The following is a 22,925-nucleotide window of genomic DNA, read 5'->3' as shown; positions in this document are numbered from 1 at the left end:
TTTCCGACACAGGAAGTTCTAATTCTAAGCAGGGCCATAGGAGCCAGCGAGTCTTCTAAATACAGATAATTCTACATACTCCTGATAGGGCAGTCGGGCTTGTTTATTGACTAAAGGGAAGGAGGTAGGAGGGAGGCATGACGAGAGGGGACACAGAGAGACAGACTGGAGGAATGGAGAAGGAAGCAGAAAAGGACAAGGAGCAAAAAAACCCGAATGTGGGCTCTGACCAAAGAGGAAACACCTTCATTCTGAAAACTGGCCATTAAAAGGAAAACATCCAATTAGATAGGAACCTCAGGGGGCTGTGTGTTCACAACCATGGAGGAGCTCAGAGAAGGAGGGGGAGGATGGTTGGCCAACTTGAAGAATGGCATCAGGGTCACCAAATTGTGGGTGTAGAGACTGTTGAATCGGTAGCAATGGCAAAGAATAAACTAGGATAAAAAATAGTTATCAATAAAAAACTGCACATCTACATTGTCTTTTCAGGAGGTCTGTGGGCTCAGCCCCAGAACAGCAGCGACAACAGCAGAAATCAGGACGGACCTAGAACACTACCACCCTGAAGCCCGGCAGATGCATGGGTGGAAGTCGTGGGGGAGCAGGAGCAAGGTGACTCTGTATGATAAGCACTGGACATGAACCACCAAGTCAGTAGTCTGAGCCCACTAGCCGCTCCGTGGGAAAGATGAGGCATTTTGCTCTCACAACCCCTATGACTGGAACCAACTTGACGGCACTTAACAATCTCAGATCTCAGTGACCAAACTCTACCTCTGACTCACCCCATGGACCTCCTGCTGCAGCGAGCACCCCAACCATGGAGGGGCTCCCAACCCAACGAAGCCTAGCTTCACAACTGCATAAAGCAGTGCGCACACAAGGATGGCTCCATGCGGAGCACAGCTGCATCTACAGTAGCACATCACCTGGTCTTTCCAAAAGTCACTCGATGGTCCGGACCAGCTATCCCAGGGAAGGGCCATTCCTGCTACTCCAAGATGTTTGATGGTAGGGCTCCACCCCCAAGAGCCATGGGCCCAGCTCAGCACATTCACTCATCTATGACTGGGTTGTGGTGTCCTGCCCCAAGGTCCCTCCTCTCAGGGTTTCAGCACCACCAGCACCTGACAAAGGGAGCGTGGTCTCCCAGCTGTTGTAGTAGTCAGCCCCCGACTCGTGGCGACCTCACACACACTGGGAACAAGATGGCGCCCGCTCCTGCACCATCCCTAGGATCATTTGTGGATCCACTGCTGTGATCCAGACAAAGGGTTTTCATTGGCTGGTTTTCCAGAGTAGATTCAGCAGGCCTTTCCTTCTAGTCTGTGCTGGCCTGGGAGCTCTGCTGAAACCTGTCTGGCATCACAGCAATACCCATGGACAGACAGATGGCAGCTGCGCCTGAGCTGGACGGGCTGGGAGTCCAAGCTGGGAGTCTCACATGGATGGAGGCAGCTCTACCACTGAGCCAACGCTACTTACAACCTCTTCTCAGTCCTGCTGTGGCATTGAGGGCCACTGCGCTAAACTGCAAGGGAAGCGTTTCAAGCTCACCATCCGCTCTTCGGAAGCCCTAGCAGGGTCACTATGAGCAGGCCACGAGCCTCCTCTCTAACTCTGGTTAACTGACCTCTGTGAGCAATCCTTCCCAGCAGTACTCCGAGACTGGAACGGGCTGAAGATTGTTGGGAACCAGGTTTGATGTGGAGGCAGCGCCCGGCACTGTTGGTCTGACTATCCACCAAATACCTGAAATGGTCCAGCTCTCTCCCAGGAACATCGCCCAGCACCACCTTGTCCTTTTACAGGGCAGACGCTGACATTCTGAGGAGCTCTGCTCTGATCCCTAACTTAGGTCGTTCTCAGCACTGACTTCAAGGGTGGGAGGTGGGAGGTCCCAAGCTAGCTCAGGTTCATCTTCATCAGAAGTGGTTTCCCTCAGGACCTGACCGTGCCATGCCCTTAGGGCTCTGAGACCATTCACTGGAGACTCGACCTCAGAAACTCTAAAAGAATCAGCATCTGACAAGACACATAAAACCAAACCAGACCTCTTTTTTCCTTTAACTTATCATTGTGATTTGGGTGAAAGTTTACAGGGCAAATTGGTTTTCTGTTCAACAATCAATATACATTTTGTTTCATACCACTGGTTACAATACCCAGGGTAACATTTCCTTCCAGGGGCCTTTCTTTGGCTATCCCTTTCCAAGCGTTCTCCTGAGGGGTGTGCACCTTCCTAGTGTCAAAGACCTCTACAGGTCTGTCTACTGTGTGGCTGAGAGTTGAGCCACGGGGAAAACCAAGATGTCTTTTAAGTCTTGTTAGGGTAGGAGTAAGAACAGCATGGTGGTTACATGTAAAAAATGTCCCTATTCCTTAGAGATGCACACTAGCTATGTAGGGGCCAGATGACAGAATGTTCTGCAATTTAATTTATTGGGGGCAAAAGTGGCAACATGTTAAGAATTATTGGATCTGGATGTTGGGTACATAAAAGCGTCTCATTCTACTTTAGAGGAAGTTTGAAAATGTTACCAAATGAAGAACACAAAAGACCAAACAACTTCTCGTCGTCCCAGAGGCTGCTTCCGACATGCATGGTGGGATTTCTGGGTGACTGGATTAAATGCCACTAGCATCTGGCACCAGGAGCTCTGAGAAGCACTTCCACATATTACAGCAACCATAGTGTACTTCTAGAAGTTTCCTTACTGGGAACAGTAAGTTCTCAGCAAATGTCACTGGCTCACACTTGGAATCCTAGGTGGGTTCGCTCCTGGTTCACAAGATTTACAGGTTTGGTGGGAGAGACCCAATACAGGACCTCCAGACATCCAATCAGCTAAGTGCCAATGCTTTCTTGGGGACTGCAGGACCAGATGCTTATAACCAGGGGCTGTAAGCTCTGAGCTGGTCCCCCACCAGGGTTGGGGGCATGAAGGTAAGCTAGTGCTGAAATGTGCCAGCAGAGCCGGGGTCTGGGGATCCACAGAGAGGCCCTTGGGTAGAGGACACGAGCTGAGAGTCATGGCCTTGTGCAAAACGAGTGTGGAGGCCATGTCTGACTTCCTCTGGCTTCACAAGGAGGTAGAATCAAACTCAAAATCAACTCAAGGCCAACTCATTCCTATGAGGCAGAGGTCAGACATGCCTCCACCCTTCTTTGCCCTTTTCTGACCCCAACCACCCCTCCCACAGCACTGTGCTTCACATCTGGGATCAATGATCCACTGCAATGGCCACAGAACTCACAGACAATCCTGGATTATGGGGCTCATTAGGGAAGGGAACAGGGTACATTCAGGATCCGAAACAACTTAGAATGCGGCAGTTCTCCGGCCCTCTGCCGTACTGCAGGCCTGCTGGCTTTTGTCTTCAGCTTCTCAGACAGGTGGCCCCTCAGCCTCTGCCCTGCTTGGGCAAGTATCATAAAGCACTTTTGCCAGTTTGTAAATGCCCAAAAGGCACATTCTGCAAGCCAGTCTCCTGTCCATAGGCACTAAGCTTTACTTGTTCCATGGGCCAGGAGTCCCCAGCTGCTCCACCCCTCCACGTCACGTTTCCAGGTAGGGATCTCACGCTCACCTTATGGTTCACTTTCCTGGTGGTCCTGGGATCATCTATTCCTGCTTCTGAGATGGCTCCTATTAAACCTAGTGGGATGGCAAAACTAACCAATCCCGGCGTTAGGGTCATGTACACCCTCTTTGCAATGGTCCCACCCAGTCATTAGGTGGGGGTTAAGACAAGTTTGGATCGAAAAGCTGTATCAAGTAAATTCACTACCCCTTGCCTCTCTTAGGTGGCCTTGGCCATGAACTGACAGCAGAGACACCAGTCTGAGGGGGCAGAGCTATTCATTATCTTGACTGTAGTGGTGGTTATGTACATGGGTCAAAATTCACTGAACTATTAAACACTTAAAATGGGTACATTCTACTGTCTATATAGCTAAGAAGGCTAACTTTAAAACAAGCTTCATGGTAAAGGCAGAGAGTCATAATAAATTGGTCTCTCCTCTGCCTGGGATTTAGAATTACCCCCCAGTATTCCTGGGGCCCCACTACTCATCTGTCAGTTTGTTTCACTGTGGTGGCTTGCAGGTTGCTGTGATACTGAAAGCTATGCCACCGGTATTTTAAATACCAGCAGGGTCACCCATGGTGGACAGGTTTCAGATGAGCTTCCAGACGTAGACAAACTAGGAAGAAGGAGTGACGAACCACTTCCAAACACTTAGTCATGGAAAACCTTATGAATAGCAGAGAAACACTGTCAGATATAGTGCCAGAAAATGAGCCCCTCAGGTTGGAAGGCACTCAAAATGTGACTGGGGAAGAGCTGCCTCCTCAAAGTAGAGTTGACCGTGATGATGTGAATGGAGTAAAGTCTGTGGTTGTAAAGCCCTCGGGACCTTCATTTGCTGATGGGGCACAACTCAAAATGAAGAGAAACAGCTGTAAACAGCCATTAATAATGGGAACGTGGAATGTACAACGTATGAATCTAGGAAATTAGAAACTTTCAAAAATGAAATGGAATGCATTAGTGAGCTGAAATGGACTGGTATTGGCCATTTTGAATCTGACAACCACATGGCTTACTATGCCGGGAATGACAAATTGAAGAGGAATGATGTTGCATTCACTGTCAAAAAGAACATATTCAGATCAGCATGAGGTACAACGCTATCTGTGATAGGATAATATCCATGTACCTACTGGGAAGCCCAGTTAATACCACTATTATCCAAATTTATGCATCAACCACTAAAGCCAGTGAGGATGAAACAGAAGAATTCTACCAACTTCTTCGAACTGAAATTGATCAAACATGCAATCAAGATGCATTGATCATTAATGGTGATTGGAATGCAAAGGTTGGGAGCAAAGAGGAAGGATCAGAAGTTGGAAAATACGGCCTTGGTGATAGAAGTGATGCTGGAGAATGCATGATGGTGGTGGTGGTGGTTATGTGCCGTGGAGTCGGAAATGACTCATATCGACCATACACAGGGTTTCCGAGGCTGTAAATCTTTACAGGAGAAAAAAGCCTCATCTTTCTCTCTTGGAACAGCTGGTAGTTTTGAACTGCTGACCTTAAGGTTCGCAGCCTGATTCATAACCACTATGCTACCAGAGCTCCTTGGAGATCTAATAGAATTCTGTAAAACCAATGATTTGTTCATTTCAAATACCTTTAGACAGCATAAGAGAGGACGATACACATGGACCTCGCCAGAAGGAATACACAGAAATCAAATTGACTACATCTACAGAAAGAGAAGATGGAAAAGCTCCATATCATCAGTGAAAACAAGGCCAGGGGCAGACTGTGGAAGAGACCATCAATTACTGATATGCAAATTCATACTGAAGCTGAAGAAAATGAAAACAAATCCACGAGAACCAAAATATGACTTGGACTATATCCCAGCTGAATTTAGAGATCATCTGAAGAACAGATTTGATACACTAAACACTAAAGACCTGAGATCAGCAGAGTTGTGGGATGACATCAAGAACATTATACATGAAGAAAGCAAAAAGTCATTAAGACGACAAGAAAGAAGGAAAAGGTCAAAATGGGTATCAGAAGAGACACTGATACTTGCTCTCCAGAATAGAGATGCTAAAGCAAATGGAAGAAATGAGGAGGTCCAAGAGCTGAACAGAAAATTTCAAAGGTCAGCTTGAGAAGATAAAGCCAAATATTACAACAACTGTGCAAAGATCTGGAATCAGAAAACCAAAAGGGACGAACACGCTCAGCATTTCTCAAGCTGGGGGGACTGAAGAAAAAATTCAAGCCTTGACTTTTGTTATTGAAGGATTCTCTGGGCAAATTATTAAATGATGCAGAAAGCATCATGAGAAGATGGAAGGAATACACAGTTACTGTACCAAAAGGAAATGGTTGATGTTCGTTTCAAGAGGTAGCATATGATCAAGAGCCAATGATACTGAAGGACGAAGTCCAAGGTGCATTGAAGGAATTGGCAAAGAACAAGGCTCCAGGAACTGATGAAATAAAAAATTGCAATCTTTCAAGAAAGTGAGGCAGCACAGGAGGCACTCACTCATCTATGCCAAGAAATTTGGAAAACAACTATGTGGACAAATATTTGTGCCCATTTCAAAGACAGGTGACCCTACGGAATGTGGAAATCATCGGACAATATCTGTGATGTCCCATGCGAGTAAAGTTTTACTAAAGGTATTACAGAAACAGCTGCAAGCAGACATTTACAGAGAACTTCCAGAGGTTCAAGCCGGATTCAGAAGAGGACATGGAACGAGGGATATCATTGCTGATGTCTGATGGATCTTGGTTGAAACCAGAGAGTATCAGAAAGATGTTTACCTGTGCTTTATTGACTATGCAAAGGCTTTTGATTGTGTGATTCATGACAAGCTATGGACAACACTGTGAAGTATGAGTATTCCGGAACACTTAATTGTGCTCATGAGGTATCTGTACATGGACCAAGAGGCAGTTGTTCCAACAGAAGATGGGAACACTGAATGGTTTAAAATTAAGGAAGTTGTGCGACACGGTTGTATTCTTTCACCATACTTATTCAACCTGTATGCTGAGCAAATAATCCGAAAAGCTATTATTTCTACAAAGAAAAACGTGGCATCAGGATTGGAGGAAGACTCATTAACAACCTGCGATATGTAGATGATACAACCTTGCTTGCTGAAAGTGAAGAGGACTTAAAATACTTACTGATGAAGATCAAAGAGCACAGCCTTCAGTATGGATTACATCTCAATGTCAAGAAAACAAAAATCCTCACCACTGGACTAATAAACAACATTCTTATCAATGGAGAAAAGATTGAAGTTGTCAAGGACTTCATTCTTCTTGGATCAACTATCAACACTCATGGAAGCAGCAGTCAAGAAATCAAATGACGTATTGCATTAGGCAAATCTGCTGCACGAGACCTTTTTAAAGTGTTGAAGAGCAAAGACGTCAGCTTGAGGACTAAGGTGCGCCTGACCCAAGCCATGGTGTTTTCAGTAACCTCATATGCATGCGAAAGCTGGACATTGAACAAGGAAGGCTGTAGAAGAATTGATGCTTTTGAGTTATGGTGTTGGAGGAGAATATTGAAGGTGCCATGGGCTGCCAAAAAGAACCAACAGATCCGTTTTGGAAGAAGTACAGTCAGAGTGCTCTTTGGAGGCTAGGATGGCCAAACTTCGTTTCATACTTCAGACATAAAGTCAGGAGGGACCAGTCACTGGAGAAGGATACCATGTTTGGTAAGGTGGAGGATCAGAGAAAAAGAGGAAACCCCCAGCGAGATGGATTGGCCAAGTGGCAGCATCAATGGGCTCTAGTGTGGCAACAATTTTGAGGTTGGCCCTGGATCGGGCAGTGTTTCATTCTGTTGTGCATAGGGTCATTATGAGTGGGTACCAACTCGATGGCACCTAACAACAAGAACAACAGCATTCTTGGGACCAGGCTCTTTAGCAAAGGGGCAGTATTTGTACTTTGTCCAACTTTCAAGAAAAACACTGGGCTCCAACCCACAAAGCTATTTGTGGATTCTGGCATCCTTACTCAAAATTCTTCCCTGTTTTCAAAGGCCAGTTCATTACATGCCTCGATGTAAAAATAGAAACCCATCACATCTATTTGAGGAAGAAGCTCAGGTCTGTCCCAGTCCTGACTGCAGAGGGTGGAGCGGGGTAGGGGGCATGTGGAAAGGAAGATCTGGTGGCTCGTGTGCCCGGGGAAGTTTAAAAGGGAGGAATGGGGCAAAGAGGGTGGGTTTGGAGATGAAGGCTGTGTAGAAGTGGTTGGTTGGCTTCCCAGGACAGTGAGGCCCCTCTGGAACACTGAGCTTCTCAGAATGCAGGGTCTGCTGGGCCTGAAAAGCCAAGAATCATGATCTCTACACTTTGACTCTTAAGACAAGTTGGGGAGAATATGAAGACTAAACTTGTGGGCGATGTAGAACGCCATCATGAACGTTAAGGAACGTCATGAGCAAAATGGGCTAAGGAGAGGGAGGGGTAGTGATGAAGGAGGCTCCCTGCTGGACTGAGCAGCACCGATGGCGGCGATGCCATCCCCATGGCCGCCTGGGCCTCTTCTCAAACATCAGCAGAGTAGGAAGACGAATAGCTGACAGAGTGACAACAAACACCCACACACCATGCTACTGCCAAACAGCCTCCCACTGAAGACCCAATTTGTGCTCAGAGGAGCCTGTGTATTAAACCCGAATCAAACCTGCTCCCATCACACCAATTCCAGCTCACAGCGATCCTACAGGACGGAGCAGAACCGCTCCCTAAGGTTTCGGAGGCTGTAATCTTTCTAGAACCAGACTGCCTGATCATTTGCCCTCGGAGTGGCTGGTGGTTTTGAACTGCCAACATAGTGGTTCACTAGGGCTCTTCGCTTGTGTATTGGCCATGTGCAGTTTGAACACAATCCTGCAAACACAGATCGATAAAACCAGAGGTATTCGTTTTCAAGGAATGGTAGCCAACTGGCTAATGGTAGAACTGATGAGGGAAATCAGAAAGTAGTCAAAGGAAAAGAAGATTAAAATGGGGCACAAGGGCATTTTCTGAGTTTCTGACGCCATGTTGGGGAGGTCATCAAACCTATGGATTCGAACACACAGATCAGTGCATTTGATTCTAGGTTTATTACACTGCTTCGTGCCAGGCGCCTTTAAGTCAGCTCCAATTCACAGCGACCCTGTGTGCAACAGAATGCAATACTGTTCATGCCTGCGCCGTCTTCCCCGTCGCGGCCATGTTTGAACCCACTGGGGCAACCGTGCGTCAGTCCACCTTATTGAGGCTCTTTCTGTTAATCGCTGACCTTCTACTTTACCAAGTATGAGCTCATTCACAGGACCCAGTCCCTCCTGACAACATGTCCAAAGTATCTGAGATAAAGTCTTGCCTTTCTCACTTCTAAGGAGCACCGGCTGTACTTCTTCCAACACAAACTTGTTCATTCTTCGGGCAGTCCATGGTGTAATATTCAATATTCTTGGCCAACACCATAATTCAAAGACATCAATTCTTTCTTATCTATTGTCCAGCTTTCACAAGCATATGATGTACTTAAAAATACAATGGCTTGGGTCTCAGAGCACCTGAAGTCTTCAAATTAACATCTTGCTTTTCAACATTTTAAAGAGGTCTTTTGCAGCAATACATCACTTGATTTCTTAACTACTGCTTCCATGAATGTTGAAGGTTAATTATATCTGGATTTTAAAAACCAACCAACTAAACAAACAAACAAGACCAACAGGTGTTCTGGCCAAGTCCCAGGTCCAGATCTAGTCTTCCCTTAGAGCCAGACTTTCCACTGCCCTCCATTACAAGTGAGAAGCTACTTGGTCATTCATTTATCAAAACGTTATTCAAGGGCCAGGCTCTGGTTCTAGGTCCACAGCAATGAATGTGCAGGGGTGGCATACCCCCACACTGGGGGTGGCATCCTGGGGTGCAAAGGTAAACACTTTCCAGCACTACTACCTGATAGCTCACAGAAATGATTTCTTTCCCTTGAGGAACTCCATGGCAAACAGCACATTCATAAGCATGCAAAGTACCTTCAAATTTACCAGGCTGGGCAGACAGCAGGTACGTCCCCTCTCCCGGGTCACAGACAGAGGGCAATGGATCAGTACATTTGTGTCCTTCCCCAAACCTCATCCGAGACCCACAAGTTCCTCAGAGCAAGGGAGAGACTGAGCTTTGGCAGTGTTCCATCCTATCATAGCAGGATGTTCACAGAACACGCCAATGCCCAAGAAAGTCTTCCATTCCTCTCCAAGGGTAACTTCAAGCAAACAGGCTCAATGGATGGGGATCCACTTTGAAGATCAGCTTGTACACAAAGCATGCACCCTGGAAGTTGTGCTGGTAGAACACCTGCACAGGCAGGCCTTGGGGTGGGAGGGCTTCAGGGGAGCAGGAAGTTCAAGGGGAAAGCCTTGAACCCAGAGAGTACAGGTCAGTTGAAAAGTGGCTATTGGGCATCTAAGGTGCAGCTACTGGTCTCTCCCCATCCAGAGCAAAGAAGAATGAAGAAAACCAAAGGCAAATGGAAACAGTTAGTCCAAAGGACTATGGACCACACAAACCCCTGACCCCATGACCCTTAGACCAGAACTAAATGGTGACCAGCTACCACTACTGACTACGCTGAAAGAAATCACATTAGCAGGTCCTGGATAGAGTTAGGATTTTGAGTGGACAAAATTCCAAATCATAAAAAAGACCAAGCTTACTGGTCAGGCAGAGACCCGTGAACCCCTGAGACTCTGGCCCTTCAAGCTGGGAAATGAGCTCACCCCAGTGGCTCACCGTTCAGTCCTATGACGGACAAGCCTATAAGGTGAACAATACACCAGGGACACGTGCTCCTTAGAACCACCAGCCACACTAGATCAAAAGGACAGCATGCACTAGGGAGAAGGCTCAGAAGGCAGGAAAGGAGAAGGGAAGGGGAAACACAGGGAGGAAGCGAGAAGAGCTCTGTCACACTGTGGGGACTGTAATCCGTATCATGAATCAAGACATGTGGGAATTGTGGTATGGAAAACCAAATTGTTCTGTAAACTCTCACTCAAATCACAACAGAAAGTTTAAAACAAAACAAAAAAGTGGCCTCTTGGACTCCACCTAGGAACAGACTAGAAAAATACTTGGTTCTGGCATCTGAAGGGCCTCCCGAATCAGAGTCTGAGGGGGCGGTAGATGGGGTAGAGGAAAAAGAGCCCTGAGCCGCTCCACAGACAGGGTGCACCTCCTCATACTCAGGTGAGAAGGGCTGTGTATGCGCAACACGCACTAAGGGAGGCCACCAGACCAGGGTTCAGATCAAGTGTCCACAGACAGGGCTGCAGAATTGGGATCACACGTCCCTCTGAGGATGCATGTGAGGCCTGGATCCGAGGCCTGCACTGAACCCTCTGCCACCACGGGCCCATGAACTTGGGACACATGCATTTGAAAGGCTGACCTCTCCAGTGTCTTGAGATGGAAAGACAAAGATTATCACCCCTGCACTATATGGAGTTCTGGTGTGGCACTGGGGGCTAATGCATCAGACTGCAAAGGAGTTCGACCTGCAAGGTCGGTGGTTCAGGCTCACCAGCTGCTCCCTTGGAAACCCTACACAGGGTCGCTATGGGTTGGATTCAACTCAACGGCACCTACCAACACACAAACATGGAAAGGGCATCTCATGATCGTTCTGGTGCATGGCTCTTTGGCAAGAAGAGACAGGGCAAATGCTGTTCTCGGTTAGATTTCCTCACGTTGCTCTTCTCTCTTGTATGCACTGTGACAAGATGTGGAGGACACAGTGAATGTACAACCGGGCACCCCTGCACCGGAGGAAAGCGTCTCTGAAGGTACTGCTACTGTGGCTCATTGTGAGGATTTCCATCAGAGCAGTTCACTGACCTCGGTCGCCACCGAGTCAACACAGACTCATGATCACCTCAAGTGTGTCAGGACAGCACTGCGGTCCACTGGACTTTCAATGGTTGGGTTTGAGGAAGCAAGATGCCAAGTCTTTCTTCTGAGGTGTATCTGTATGGACTAGACCCTTCAGGAGCTGAGTATGTTAAACATTTATACCACCAGGAACACCCAGAGCAGTTTCCAACTCCCTGCCCTGAGACTAATTGTGGCTCCCAGGCGTCCTGCAGAACGGCTCTAGAGTCCAGCTGCCCCACAGGAGTTCCAAGGCGGGCAGCATTATGGACGTAGACTGCCTCATCTTACTCCCACAGAGCAGCGGATGGATTCAAACTGCCAACCTTTGCATTTGCAGTTTGGCGCTTAACCCACTGAACCAGAAGAGTTCAGGGCTCTTCTGCCAGGGAGAACCACCAGGCTATGGGTGAGAAGTGGAAGGTGCGTCCTTCTCGTTTGGGTCGCCTCTGGGTGTGGCTACACTGGGGATCAGGTTTGGGACAAGAGGACTACAAGAAAAAGAAAGACCATGGTTGTAGTACAGGAGAAAAGTAACAATACTGAATGGTCACCGGGCCTGAAAGCTTGGAATGAGCCTCACGACCCTGGGAATGAGGGGTCAGGCGAGCTGATTTGGGGCCCCCCACTTCCGGCTCTCAGGTTCACCCGAAAGACAGCATATACAACAGGGGACAGGTGAGACGTGGTCTGAACAGGCTTCTAACAGCAGCCTAGAATGAAACACCTTTGCCCTGACACTTCCTCAATTCAGCTGGGTCTTGGAAGGACACTGTCAGTAGGGCCAATGAGTTAATTCCGACTCACAACAACCCTCTAGGATGGAGCTCTGCCTCAGGGTTTCCAAGACTGTCCTCTTTACGGAAGCTGACTCCCACACCTTTCTCCCATGGGGTGGCTGCTGGGTTCAAACCTCTGACCTTTGGGCTAGCTAGCTGAACACTGAACCACTGCAAAGGAGGCCTGGTGGCACAGTGGGTTAAGGGTTAAGCTGCTAACTGAAAAGTTAGCGGCTTGAATCTACCAGCTGCTCTGTGAGGGAAAGACAAGGCAGTGCATGGAAGGGCGAGAACACAAGCGCGAGCTCTCTTGTTCCTGGGCAGAGCATTTGCAGTGGTTGCAGGAAGCTCTGGCTGCAATGGAAACTGCAGTGCTTCAGTTTCAAAGAGAAAAAGGCAGAAGACAGCCAGTGGGCAACCTGCAAAGCCTTGTTTGCCACCTAGCTCTGCTGCCACCAGGCTCTGCAGACCAGCCCTCTGAGACCTTTCTTCTCTTTTCAAGGCTTCACAGGGCTTTGTGGGGGTTGGTTTTCTCCTCCACTCTGGGTTTGTAGTTAAGTTCCTTCAGAATCGCTGTTGATGGGACCTGCCTCAGTCAGTTCTGATTCACAGCAACCCTGTATAGGGTTTCTGAGGAGCAGCTCTGATGTTAACAGTTCAGTGCTTATCCTACAGTGCCACACCAGCTAAACGGTGGTGGTTGGTGGTTATGTGCCGTGGAGTCGGTTCCGACTCATAGCAACCCTGCATAGGGTTTCAGAGGCTGTAAATCTTTATGAGAGCAGAAAGATTTCTGCTTTCTCCTGCGGAACTGCTGGTAGTTTCGAACTGCTGACCATGAATTTAGCATCCCGACTCGTAACCAGCACGCTATAGAAATTGATAAAGTAAGTTAAAAAAGAAAGAAAAAAAATCATCTGTCTGAATCCACGCCGTCAACATTGATCCTAAAGCAGAGAGTGACAAAGTCAGGTGGGAGCAGGGAAGCTGGATTAACGGAGCTGGAACCACTGGAGCGGAATTAGGGCGCTAGTGACACAACGTAGAAAATCTAACCAGTTCACTGAGCAACTAACTCCTCTTTCTCCTGCAGAAGGCCTGGTGGCTTCAAACTACTGACCTTTCAGTTAACAGCTGGGCATCTAAGCCACTGAGACAACAGAGTTCTCTGAACCATATGTACAAAAAGAGTTAAAGGGGAACCTAATTTGTTGTGTAAAGTTTTACCAAAAACTCAATACAAGATTTCTTTAAAAGAAAAGAAATGGCAAATGTGGCCCATATCCTACATCATTTGCTCCTCAGGGTAACTTGTAACAGAACAGAAGTAAGTTGTGAGAAGTTACTTCATGGAGCTTCTTCTGCTAAGGGTGGCAGAAAAACTGGAGAACAGGTAAGGGTAATGGTTGACCAACACGGTCACAATGTCACTGAGCTTGTCCACGTGGAGACTGCTGAAAAGGCACGTCTTGTTACAGATGTATTTATTATTAAAACTTTTAAAGAGAAGAGTTTCAGGTCCTATCAGCCTCTGGAATCTTGGGGAAAGTGTGTATTCTACGTCACTTGTTTATCATTTGAGCTCTGTGACATTGAGCTTGGGTTATTTTTATAATCATGAAGACTTCTAGGTGGTTATTTGAGCCTTTTGAACATTGATTCTATGTTCAAAATAATCTCAGGCTGTTTTAAATTAGTAGGTACTTGGGAGATTTTACAGTTTCCCTTCAAAATAAAAGTTGAATTATTAAGCCCCCTTTGCCCCAAAATAGACTCTCCAAGACGCGAACTTTAAATCCCATACCCTTGGAATCGCATGGCCTTTTGTGTACCGATGCCAGAGATAAATGCCCTGAACACTGATGCAACACAGCAGTGAAGCAAAGAGGGGGTGACTGTGGACACGGACATAGAACAGACCTGTAAAGCCTTGTAAGGGTTCCAGTGTATCTGTTAAAAGACAATGGACCCCATTTTTAAATGCAGACCGACAAGTCTTCTATTGTTTTCCAACCTATTTTCTTCCCCATCGCTTTCCATAAGCACTTTTATTTATTTATTGTTAATGCATGTTGTTGTAAGGAAAACAATCATAGTGCATTGAGAAAAAAACACTTCCTGGAGGTGTGGGGGGAGAAGTAGTTGGCAAATAAACATAGAAGGTATATGCTATTTGCACTAAAATATTCCATTTTTAACACATATTGTTTCCTTGAGGGAAGGAATGCTATTTTCAAATCTATTTTGTTTTACAACGCATACTCACAGTAAAATAAAAACTCACATACAATATAAAGCAAAATTAAGAATCTCCTAGTCTTGCTGTGGGGCTATAGGATAAGCACTGGACAGCAAGGTCAGTTTGCATTGCAAAGTTGGAAACCCTATACAGGGTCACTATGGGGTCGGAACCGACTCAACAGCACTTAACAACAACAGCAACTTACCCAAAGATTGGCTGTTTGAATCCCCAGCCAGCGGTGGCAAGGAAGAAAGGCATGGCGTTCTGCTTCCGTAAAGACAGTTCTAAGGGACAGCTCTCTGTAACACTGGGCTGCTCCCAAGTCAGGACTGACTGCACGGCAACATTTGCTGGTCTTCTGTGGCTTTTGTTTTAAAAATTCACTTATCCCCTGGTAGCATAATGGATTAAGAGTTGGACTACTAACTGCAAGGTCACAGTTCAAATCTACCAGTCACTCCATGGGAGAAAGGGTCACTCTAAGTAGGAATCAACGCAATGGCCCATAGCAACCAGTGATTATGGCGATGGCAGTGGTTGTTTGCCTCTAAGTAGGAATCAACGCAATGGCCCATAGCAACCAGTGATTATGGCGATGGCAGTGGTTGTTTGCTATCAAGTCACTTCCAACTCATAGTCTAGGGGTTCCTGGGAGTGGGGGATGGTTTGAAGTGATGACCGTGTGGTTACCCTATAACGCCACACCAGGACTTCACTACAAGGTACCATTTCTGACTAAGAGTGGGCTTGTGTGGCGCAAAAGGTTTACAACTAGTTGCTGATCTGACGGTTGGCGGTTCAAACACACTCAGAAACGCCATGAAAGGAAGGTCTGGCAAAGTGCTTCTGTAAAGATTATGGAGCCGGTTTACTCTAAGCCAAGGCTCACTCTGAGTCAGAAATGACTTCACAGCCACTGATTCAGATACTTCCTTGCCTGATGAGGACATGAGTCCACCACCTGGAGTGGTGGGAGGACTGGGACACCATGCAATGATGGTATAGCAAGCATTCCAACAAAAAGATAAAAAATGTAACTGAAAGGTCAGTAGTTCGAACCCACCCAGCAGCTCCATGGGAGGAAGACCTGGTGATCTGCTCCCCTAGAGACGAAAGTCTAGGAAATGAAGTGGGGCAGTTCTCTGCCACATGGGGTTGCTCTATGTCAGAATCAATTTTATGGCACTCAGCGCATCATACCTAATTAAGCATACCTAATGCGCCAGACTGCAAAGCCGTTTGAACTGCAAGGTCGGCGGTTCAAGCTCACCAGCTGCTCCTCGGAAACCCTAAACAGGGTCGCTATGGGTCGGAACCGACTCAACAGCACTTAACAACAATCACAACAGAGAGGAAACACAGTGACTTGGGAGTAAAGGTGACAAGAGAAAAGTAGCAGAAGGTGAGACTAGCAACAAGACATTCTGGACATAACAAAGCGCAAAACAATCTCTGAAGAATTTACAACCAGAGCACAAACAGACCATGTCCCCCAGAAGACACAAGGGAAGAAAAAAGTATCCAAAAGGACTACTCGCTGGTGAATGTAGCAAGAATGACAGGGACATTGCTGCCGCAGAGTTTCCGACCACCGGCAGACTTCAGGGACCCTGCGGGTAGAGCAGGTGTTGCAGCAAAGTGAGTCAGCAGCATCCTGTGGTTTCCCAGGGCATGCACAAATCATGCAGACTCTAGACTCAGGTTGAAGTATTGTGACAACAGTCAAAACGGGTCACAGAGACGGAGCGTTGGAAAGATGGTACTCACACCTTCAATTTGTAAAAAATGCACTATCTGCAAAGCACAGTAAAACAAGGCACACTGTACTAGACCAAATGAAAATACTTTCCTCTGATAGTTATTTTCAAGATGGGCTCAAGTCTCAATACCCTGAACCAGCAACGAGAAGAGAGGAATACAGTCTGATTTTAAACAATAACTACATAATGAGAATTTGACTTGGAAGAATTGAATGTGGTCTGTTAAAGGGAACAAAATTCCTTTCTTTGGTCTCCCTCTGGAAGCAAAGGGAACAAGACATGTGCTCTGTGTCTCTTTCCACAGCCACCTCCCTTTGCTTCATTATCACTTTGACTCTGTGTTGAAAACGTTTATTTCTGGCATCACTTCACAAAATGTGGTGCTATGGGCTATAAAAGTCGGAGCTTGGAGAGTCTGTTTTGGGGCCAATGGGTTATAATTCTACTCAAAGTTTGAGAAGACATGAAAGAGTCTCTAAGTTGTCACTCATAGGTGGTTATCACCACCAGTTTTTGGAGTGTCGGGCCCTCCCAGCTCTGTGGAGTCAGTCTGGGGCGGGGAAAGGCCAGAAATTTGAGATGCTGACAGGACTGAGTGACCTTCACCTGCTCTCCCTCAAGCTGCAGCCACCTTGAGGTGATGATCAAGTTTCTGGCAGCCACTGCCAAGGGACCACACGAGCGTCATCATGCACTGCTTCTGCTGTTGACATGAACCCCCAAACCACTTCCTGCAGAGAACCCTGGCTCCCTGGTCAGAACTCCCTTCCTGTCACACCACAGGCACTGAGCAATGTTTAGTTCGCAGCCAGATATTAATCCTACCATGTGGTTTTCAAGTATCTAACTCATTGTTGTGGAGTTGATTCCAACCCTCGACAATCCTGGGCGTCACAGAAGGGCCCCACGGTTCCTAGGCCGCCATCTGTATGGGAGCAGGTGGCCAGGTGTTTTCTACTGAGGAGCAGATGGGGGGGGGGCGGGTTTGAAGGACTGAGTGTTAGTAGCCGAGCCCTTAGCCCCTGCCTCCGAGGGCTCCTTGAATTTATAGTGACCCTCCAGGACAGAATAGGGTTTCCAAGGCTGTAAAGCTTTATAGAGGCAGACGGTCACGTCACTCTTCTTCAGAGTGGCTGGTGGATTGGAAGCATGGACCTTTCAGTTAGTAGCTGAGTGCTTACCCACTGCACCACCAGATCTCTCAGATCAGCAGTGTGAGATACCTGTGCTTCAGATCACCCTGTCAGCTAGCTCCTCTCAGAGGTCATGCTGTGTGAGGAAGGAGCCCTACTCTATAGGCCTCAAAGGACCCTAGAAGTATTTGCTGGTTCAACCCAAGCATCTAAAGCTAGCCAGAAGGAGACTCCAAACTTCTAGTATCGCTTTACAAATCAGTCTTTTTCTTGGGAGTGTGCGCATCCCATGGGTGGAAGCAGAAGCCATGAGGGATTTGGGGTGTCTCTGGAAAGGTAGATAATGGAGATGAGCTTACTTATGGATGCAAATCCCTATTTCAAAACCTGCTGTGGAGTCAATTCTGACTGATCACAACCCGCCAGGGCGGAGCAGAACTACTCCAGGGTGCTTCCCCGCAGGCGGTAAACCTCTACAGATGCAGACTGCCACAGCTATCTCCAGCGGAGCAGCTGATGAGTTAGAACGCCTGACCTTTCAGTTAGCAGCAGCCCAACACTCAACCCACAGCATCACCAGAGCGCCTTAGTTTTGAAGGCACCACCTATTCAGAGAAGCTGCCTAGTAAGCAGCCAGCTTTCAATGACCTGAGCTCCAGAGTTTTAAAACTCTTTCCAGAGTGTCCATTTCCTGTAAGGATACTGTCTCCACATGGTTGAAACATGTATCATCAGACTAAAGGAGGACAGACTCTGAGTCATGAGACCTGAGTCCGCACCGCCAGCACCATCCTTCTTGGACCACAGAAATGTCATTGCAGGTGTAGCTCTTATTCTGTAACTCTCCTAACAACCAGGTACTTTTGGCCATTCCGGCCAGAAGCCATGGACGTGTGGTTGCTAAGCAACTTCTGTAAGTCACAGCTAAGGACATTCTCCACACTGGCTGGGAGTGGGTGTGGTTTAGAGAAACATGGTGACAAGGTCACTTTAAGTTACTGCTGGGTGAGACTCAAGGTAAGGCACACACACACACACACACACACAGAACTTTCCTTAAAATTGTATTTTTCCACCCACACTTGCAGATGATACCCATTTGATCTGGCTTCAATGACTGGATAAACAGAGCTCAACTCGAAGAAGAGGAAAAAAGCGTCATCTGATACAATTCGATAAACATGACCTACACCTATAAATGCAGTAGCTCAAAAGAGGAAACAAGTCCCTGCTGCAAGAACTATTCCCACCCCCTCCACACAAAGGGTAGATAGACAGGGATGGGCAACTTGGACATTGGCTACCCAAAATGGGGGGAGCGATACAAAGGTAAGAAGTGACTGGCTTACAAGCTTTCAAGAGGGAACCTAGATTCAAAGGGCGTGGAGGAAGGTAGAGTCTCCAGTGAATAGTGTCCACCTTGTCCAGGAAGGGCTGATGAAACGAAATACAGATGGGTCTCTTGTGATGTAATGGTGAATAATTGTTATCAGGACTGATTGTGAGGGTTGGAAATCTAAAGGTGGACATTTTGTAGCAAGGAGGGGAGTGATTAACTTTTCAGTCCAGGAGCGGAGGACCCTAGGACCATCAATGGCGAAAAGCAGAGAGCGGGATCCTACCCAGAGAAGCGGTGAGGCCTGAGATGGAGGCAGAGAAGACAACGTCAAGAGATGGTGTGTCTGGGGACTCGGGATCAGGAGATGGAAAGGGGCTGAGGACTGTGGGGGGGGGGCTGTGCAGGCTTACAGGGTACACCCTTTGGTTGGGTGAGGATGCATGGACAGGATGGTAACTATGCCAATGAAATGATAGATGATGGAATGAATGTAAAGCTGATGTTCTCCCATGTAGACTATCACACAATTCACAATAAAACATTAAAAAAAAAAAAATTGTATTTTCATTCTGGCACACTGACAGCCAAGAAACTCTAGTGGTGCTGTGGTTAAAACGTACTTGGCTGCTAACCAAAAGGTTGGTGGTTCAAACCCACCAGCAGCGTCAAGGGAGAACGCTGTGGCAATGTGCTTCTGTGGAGATTTACTGCCTTGGAAACCCAATGAGGTAGTTTTCCTCTGTCCTTTATGGTTGACGAGTTGGAGCTGATTCAGCAGTAATGGCTTATACCGATAACGACAAACCAATGCTTTGAGTTGGTGATTTAACAGGTTTTCGCACTCTTCACAGAGACCTGGCAGGTTTGGACAGTCAGGGAGGCACACTCAGCAAACCACAACCGATGGAGAAGACGCTCATACCGTCTCCTTCTCAGAGAGCTGTTCGCACTTTTATTCTAATGGAAACAGCACCCTGGAATGGGGACAGCACCCTGGAAAGTCTAGGTTCTACCACCATCATATATCTGCCCATTTGGAAAGATCACTGGGATTTATATTCCAGCCACACTTAAATTTCCTCTAGCCTTTAATCCCATCTTTTCTAGTTAAAGCAACACAGGGACAATAAACTCCTTTTAACTTAATTAATCATGTTCAAAACTTCCTTGGCCAGCCAGTATGATGGCCACAGGGATCCTAACACTCACCTCTCCATCAAAAACAGGGCCACAAAAGGTGGACACAACTAACATGTCCATCATCAGATGAATGGATAAGCAAAACATGATCTCCAAGGAACAGTCAAAACATTTGCAAGAAAATTCCATGATCTTTCAACTCCATTTTTCCATGAACTTTTTGAAGCCTCTTCAGACACATACAACAGCATACTACTCTCGGCCATAAAGAGAAATCGTCCCCACGGACATCAGTCATTCCATGGGTGAACCTTGACGTGCTGAGCCAAATAAGTCAGAAGCAAAAAGGACAAATATTGCATGATCTCACTTTTTGAAATAAGCAAATATATAGAAGTCAAAGCTTATTAATGGTTACTAGGGTAAGCCTAAGCAGAGTGAGTATGAGTCAGAACCGACTCCATGGCACACCGCCGCCACAGTGACCACCACCAGAGTAATATACAGATGATATAACCTTGCTTGCTGAAAGCAAAGAGGACTTAAAATACTGACTGGTAAAAATAAAAATCAAAGTCTTCAATATGGGCTGCAACTCAATGTCAAGAAAAAAAAAATCCTCACCACTGGGCCAATATACAATATTATAATTAGTAGAGATAAAGATTGAAATTGTCAAAGACTTCATTTTGCTTAGATCTACTATCAACACTCATGGAAGCAGCAGTCAGGAAATTCAGCAGATGTTATTAAAGTAGACAAATCTGTTATACACGATTAAGAGCAAAGATGTCAATCTGAGGACTAAGGTGCACCTGATCCAAGTCACGGTAATTTTCAATAGTCGCATATACATATGAAAGTTACACAATGAATAAGGAAGACCATAGAAGAATTAATGCATTTGAGTCATCGTGTTGGAGAAGAATATGAAAAGTACCACAAGTGCCAGAAGAGAAAACAAATCTGTGCTGGATGAAGGACAACCAAAATGCTCCTTAGAAGCCACGATGGCGAGACTTCATCTCTCATACTTGAGACCAGTTCCTGGTGAAGAAAAACATGCTTGGTAAAGTGAAAGTCAGAGAAAAAGAGGAAGACCCCCAACAAGATGGATTGGCAGTGACAGCAGCAATGGGCTCAAATGTAGCAACAACTGTAAGCATGGCATAGGAGCAGGCAATGTTCTGTTCTGTTGTGCATGAGGTCACTGAGTCAGAACAAACTCAATGGCACCTAACAACAACAGGGGTGGGAAGGAACCCTCTTGGGATAATATCTGGCTGCTAAGATCAATGGTTCCAACCTACCAGCAATTTCATGGAACAAAAAACTGGGCCAATCTACTCCTAGGAAACCCTGTGGGGGCAGCTCTACCCTGTCCTATACTGAATGTACTCCTGGTGGACACCAACCAGTTCACCAGGTTGGGAGGGAGAGAAGGCTTAGGAGTCATCAACTTTATGTTAATCGTGATGGGATGATTAGGAAAAGGAAAGGGAGATGATTGCACAACTTGAAAAATGTAATCTATGTCAGTGAACTGTACCCGAAAAAACTGCTGGGTGACCATGCTGTTATGTATACTTTCACACACAAAAAAAGCTACCATATTCCTACAGGTGGGCTTGGGAGTGACATTTGTTCTCCTGTTTGATCAGCTAAGCATTCACTAGAGGTTCCATGCCTTCCAGGGTGCTGGTGAAAAGAAAACACGTGGAAATGGTACAGGGTCGCTATGGGTCGGACCTGACTTGATGGCACTTAACAACAACAACAAAGGCTCAGACTGACCATCACTCCAGCCACCTGGGGGAGCTGGTCTGTTGGGCTGTCGTCCTTTTCCTGCAGGACCAATGAGCAGAACAAACTCAGACAGCTCAAGCGCTAGGCAGAATGAAAACAATGCAAAAAGCATTGTCCACGTTTCCTCCGAGTGAACTCCCATCTCCATCATCCTCGGGGTACACAGGTATCGGTTGTTCTTTATGACTGGTCCAGAAGACCCAGAGCCTCCCCAGACCTCTTCCTGCCAAACCACCCTAGCGACGCTCCAGGTTCCAGCGACTCCTTGCGGGGTGGCCAGTGCAGAAGCAAAGCACAAGGTCCACAAGAGCGAGAAGCAATTGGTCCCAGATGGGGTGCGATCTGCACGGTTGGTCTGAAAATTTACAAGGGACCCACAGGCGACTGAGGCAGAAACACAGGCTGTTAGTTCACAACAGGGCACACAAGTCGGCGGTGCAACAAGTAGCAAGAGAGGTGGGGGCCAGGCCGGGCGGGGACAGGTGAAGGCCCCCCAGTCCTTGACCTAAGCGAGACCCCAGAGAGTAACAATAGACATAATGTCCATTTGCTTCAAATTTCTCCAATGGCTCGTCTTGAGGGGTCTGACAGGGTAGGGTCCCCCAGGAAATCAGTGCAGTCAGCTAAGCTACTATCTGAAACACCGCCGGGGCCGCCTCCTCACCCCTCGTGAATGTCAGGGGACTCTGACACTACACGACCTGGAGCCGGAAGTTCCTCGATGGGCTCCCAAGTACCCCCAGAGAAAGGTGCCCACCCCCGCCCAACCTCCAAGTACCCACCAGCCAGCATAGCGCCCGCCCCCCTGGCGACCCCTGGCCGCCCCGCCGCAGGCCTGGTCCCGCCACCTCACCTTGGGTGGGAGCCGGAGGCAGCAGAGGGCGTCGTGGGGCTCAGCGCATTGTGGAGTCCCAGGAAGCCGGGAAGTGAGGCCTTGCCGAGCCCGCGCCGAATTATGTAACCGGCAGGACCCGCAACCGGGACGGAGGCGGCCCGCGGCACTTCCGCCTCCCACGCCGGGCCGGAGGCGTAAGACGGAAGCCCATTGGCCACCGGCCCCCACGTGGGGCCCCGCCTACCCGGAGGCCGTTGCCGCCATCTTGGAAATGGGCTAAGCTTTGCACTCAGGAGTAAGGGATGGGAAGTGGGGGCGCTGAGGAAGGGGATGGGGCGCGTTCCCGAGGCTCGGAGAGCCTGCAGTGCGCTGATGTGCCAGGCCAGT

At 47.4% G+C, this 22,925-nt stretch overlaps 1 protein-coding gene across 1 annotated transcript in view; it reads right to left on the bottom strand.

The window, feature by feature from the left end:
- The window catches only part of NAA60 (N(alpha)-acetyltransferase 60, NatF catalytic subunit), a 28,884-nt gene extending 6,222 nt beyond the window's left edge, over positions 1–22,662 (bottom strand). Inside the window, exon 1 of the mRNA XM_006874901.1 lies at positions 22,557–22,662. The gene's annotated coding sequence lies outside the window, so the exon portion shown is untranslated. The remainder of the gene's footprint in view (positions 1–22,556) is intronic.
- Positions 22,663–22,925: the final 263 nt, after the last annotated feature.

The sequence above is a fragment of the Chrysochloris asiatica genome, unplaced genomic scaffold, assembly GCF_000296735.1.
Source record: "Chrysochloris asiatica unplaced genomic scaffold, ChrAsi1.0 scaffold00305, whole genome shotgun sequence".
NCBI lineage: Eukaryota > Metazoa > Chordata > Mammalia > Afrosoricida > Chrysochloridae > Chrysochloris > Chrysochloris asiatica.
The sequence above is the reverse complement of the archived record's forward strand: the minus strand, read 5'-3'. Positions and strand labels throughout refer to the sequence as shown.